At 31.8% G+C, this 4,700-nt stretch overlaps 1 protein-coding gene across 1 annotated transcript in view; it reads left to right on the top strand.

Annotated features, from left to right (window-relative positions):
* The first annotated feature begins 4,024 nt into the window (after window positions 1-4,024).
* Window positions 4,025-4,700, top strand: part of LOC105556216 — a 4,591-nt gene continuing 3,915 nt past the window's right edge. The window contains exon 1 of the mRNA XM_012003300.1: window positions 4,025-4,099. The gene's annotated coding sequence lies outside the window, so the exon portion shown is untranslated. The remainder of the gene's footprint in view (window positions 4,100-4,700) is intronic.

Genomic DNA, 4,700 nt, shown 5'->3' on the forward strand with positions numbered 1-4,700 from the left:
AATTTCTAATTTGCACACTTTCAAGAAACATCGAAAAAAATTAGATTTCGCTCATAAAGCTTCCTCCATGAGGAAGCCATGTGCAAATTTCTAATTTGCACACTTTACTTTACTTTACTTTTTTTCTAATTATTATATTATATTGTTCTTCAGTTTTTTTTGGTATAAAATTGGAGTTTCCCGGGATCATCAATGCATATACTGTAATTGTACGCAAGCATTTTTGATTCCATGCATTCAATACGACGAAAGGTTCGTATTACGAAAATGGTAATTCTGTCGGTAATACAGACCTGCTACGGGATCCTCTTAATGTTATAAATGCTATTTATGATGTCTACGTAATCAACGGAGTTTAGTAAAATTATATATCATGTTATGATTTTTATTACAACAAACGTATTTTCAGAAGTCAAAAGTGAATTTTTTTCCGCCTCGAAAGTTTTTAATATTTTAAATATTATTGTTTCTTAAAATCTCGAGATAAGTTATTCCAAAGAGTAATGCATGCTGAACACGAATCTAGTGAAGTTTTTTCAGTTTTCTTTATTTATAATATTATATAAGCCACTAAACTTGAAGTCTGTGTCCGGGGTGAAGTCGTCATCAAGCCACCGGCGTGAAGTCGTCACGGTTACGACTAAAATCGACTATTGCCATTGCGTCGAGAAAGAGAGGCCCCCCCAAAAAATGTCACGCAATTACAACCGCAGCCTTCAACGAGCAGTGGGCGGAAATCGAAGTCAAGGAAGTAGGAGTGGTCCGATTCCGACAGTGATGACAAAACAGAAAAATGATTTTCTTCTAATTATTTTCATTGTATTTTTAATTAATGTTAATTAATGTAAATGTTTAAATTTTTCTATTAAAAAATAATTAATAAAATGTATTCTATCGTATTTCATGATTGAAATTATATAGTTTCATTTAAAATCTAGTCCGAGAATGGAGTGACGACTTCGCCCCATAGGGGTGACGACTCCGCCCCGGAAATTTTGACATTTCAATTTTTGCACCTTTGTCATTTTTACTCTATACCGATTGAACAAAGCGATGTAGACCAAAAATACATAGAAAACATTATAGCCAAGGATTCACTTTTTACAACGGTACACCACATTTCACTAAAATTATGTATTTTGTTGTTAAAAACCGGCATCGAAAAAAAGGTGACGACTTCGCCCCGGTCTCCCCTACTATCTAACAATGTATTTTCCACTATAAATAGATTTCACTCCAAGGGCAATAAATTCACGGTGGAATCAACAGATGATGCCTATTCATTTAGCAGAAACTTCCGCTATCTCATATTAGGAGCCTATCTCATAATGGGGGATTTTCCTCTAACAAGGGAACTGCAAGAAGTGATCCCTCACCAATTTTAATGAATAAGGGTTCTTTCGAAAGGTCATATCCAAGTATTAAACCCTACGCAGGCTTTCCCCTCGGAAACTTTTTGTTCCAAAGTTATACGCAGAAAATACCCAGGTAGAACATAAAACTCATAATGACATCATTATGACATCACTTAAAAGTCATTTTGGAAAAATCATAATGATCTCATTTGATACATTTTTGGCTATGTTTTGGTGACTTATTTATGATATCATAGTGACTTTAATATGACCTCCAAATAGAAGAATATTATCACAAATTGATTGATATACGAAATTTATTTGCATTATACATATTATTAGCGAGTATACATATTATTATTATAAATAACTAATAATAAACATTATTGCACACAAAATGTAGTACTTTAAGAGGTACTGTGTTAATAATGTAAAAATTAAAATTAAATATTTATTTTTAATGGGAAAGCAACTTAAAAAAACTGCGCGTGCATAACAGAAAATGATTTAAAAAAAATAGAAGTAGTTCAAAAGAGAAATTCCAATGACGTCGGAAGCTGGGTATAGAAGTGGAAAAGAAAGGAGCGATGGAAGAGGGAGGGATATGGTTAGGGGGAGGGACGAAGGGAGGGGGGAAAAGTGTGTTAAGGTTGCATACAGCCAGGTCGTGGTAGGAGGGGTATGGAACTGGATATGGAAAGGGTTCGGGAACGCTCCCTATAAAAGCGCCGGTGTATTCTCTAAAAGAGTAATAAACACAACTACTACTACTACTACTACAAAAGAGAAATTCTGACAGTCATATTAGAATAATATAAGTACATCATGTTAATATAAAAATTAACAAATTCTTCTCTAATTATCTCTTTTAACTCTCTTTTAACTATAATGTAAAAGTACCAATGTTTGAATATGTACTTAAAATCTATGATTCTTTGTGTCCTCTTTAAATCATTTTTCAATCATTTTTGTTTGGGTAACTTTTAAGTGGTGAATTAAATCATGATGACGTCATTATGACGTCATTATGACGTCATCATGAGTTTTATGTTCTACCTGGGATATAGCTCCAGTAACAGTCTAATATTCGACTGTATTTTAGCTAAAAATTATCCGTGTATAACTATGGAACAAAAAGTTTCCGAAAGAAAAGCCTACTTGGGTTTCATACTTGGATATGACCTTTTGAAAGAACCCTTACTCATTAAGATCGGTGAAGGGTCACTTCTTGCAGTTCCCTTTTATGTGTAATTTGGTGAAGCAGTTTTTGCGTACTTTCTTCTGTTTAAAATTGCAATATGTGACTTGATAAACGTCATTTACATATTTTTTGCCGTTTAAAAATAATCTTTCTAAATACCAAAAAATGTATAAAACTAATGTATGTCAAGTCATATGTTGTGATTTTAAATGAAAAGTAGCATTTAAAAAGTACTTCATCAAATTACACATATACATATGTGTATAAAAGTAACACACTTAGATTTCCAATGTGTACTGTATTGAATCTGATACTATAAAGATTTTCTTGTTTAAAATTGAGCTGGGTCGCGTTGTATACCTGACATTCCCTACTAATTTTCCTGCCTGTACAGACCACCCCCCACCTTTTCCCCTTGGTTAGAAAAATCTGTCCCAATACTTTCTGGACAGACCATGTACATACATTCACATTCATATGTTTAAGTTGGCAATTCTAGCCTTTACTTTCTTTGTTCTTATATTATTCCTTCTTCTTTTGTGTATCTATTGAACGGTATTCATAGTCAAATCTTGTATTCAAGACCGTCCTAAGATCATCTTTAGATACTCCGTAGCCAATAAAATGGTCCATACAACATTTTATAAATGTCATCAAGACGATGTTAAATATAAGATCTGAGATCTGACTGTGAATACTGTTCGTCAATAAAGTTGTATTGACCATCAACATCTTCTGCTAACAAGATTTGGATGAAATGTAGCAAATTATAATCAATGCATGAACTTGGTACTTTTTTTCAGATAAATTGTTGATTCTCTCTCTCTTTCTTTCTATCTTTCTTTCTCATTGTTTCATCTCTTTCTTCAAGCTTCATATATGTATTTATTATTTACGTGGGTAATAATATATGGTTTCTCAATTTTATTAGTTTCCTAAGGAAAAATGAAAAGTCAAGGTGATGTCAATTTGATGTCATATTGACCAAAATATGACATCAAATTGACATCATCTTGACTTTTCATTTTCATTGGGTTGTTTGAGTAGGTAGGAGGGTGGTATTGAGTAATACTGGATTATTCTGCGTTTTAAGATTAATGTATTAAATCGGTGCATTAATTTATTATTCAGGAATAACAGGTTTTTCTATTTTTATAGTTGACTTAATATATAAATTATTAATGCATATTATAAAAAATTTTGTAATTCTTATATTATGTAACTAAATAAATAAATTCATAGAAGTTGTTTTGTTACATAGTAAATAATAATAAACTCTTATAGATTTAGAATAATTATTATTCTTAAAAATTTTTACTGATATATTTTTATATATATACTGTTTATTACAGAATTTCCACAATCTGGATTTACTGGAACATGTACGTTTAAGAAAGTTTTAAGATATTTACAAAATTGGAAAGGCACATGCGTACAACATAAATTAACTAATGTTAATCCATATTTATTCACTGTGACATACACTAATTTCACACTTATTAAATCCCTGCCGTTATTTAATGACACATTTATTACAAAACAGGTAAATTTTATTAATAAATTTGTGTAAAAATAAAACAATGTCAAAAACAATAAAGAAACTTTACATACACATGCACGTGCACGCGCATGCATATACATACAATTTTATAAATTAATATAGAATTATTTTATATAAATTACAAATAGAAAAGTAGCAAATACAGCAATAATAATGATAATATACAATCAATTATACGTTTTCTTAAAAACAACAAATAATATATTTTTTACAATAATATATTATATAGAGGAAATGTAGCATTATGAGACACTGGGCATAATGAGACATTGACATTTTCTCTCCAATTAATAACACTGCAGAACTGGCAATAATATAGAGAATAGTAATACTATACATATACAGGGTGAGTCATAACATTTGTACCAGAGCTCGTGAGAAGGTAGAACGGATCGAGATGAACAGAAAAGTCCTGAACCATTTGCAATTTTCGCAATAGTTAACGAGTAATAAATTATCGAAAATCGTCGTCTTTGCCCTGCCCACTGTCCAATTCGAGCGCGTGACGAGATGTGACCGCACGGCGATCGATATTGCCAGGCGAGGGGTGGGGACGCGAGACGCGGGAGCGGCGACGTAAGCT

The sequence above is a fragment of the Vollenhovia emeryi genome, unplaced genomic scaffold (genome assembly GCF_000949405.1).
Source record: "Vollenhovia emeryi isolate VEMERY1.0 unplaced genomic scaffold, V.emery_V1.0 DF940213.1, whole genome shotgun sequence".
NCBI classification, from domain to species: domain Eukaryota; kingdom Metazoa; phylum Arthropoda; class Insecta; order Hymenoptera; family Formicidae; genus Vollenhovia; species Vollenhovia emeryi.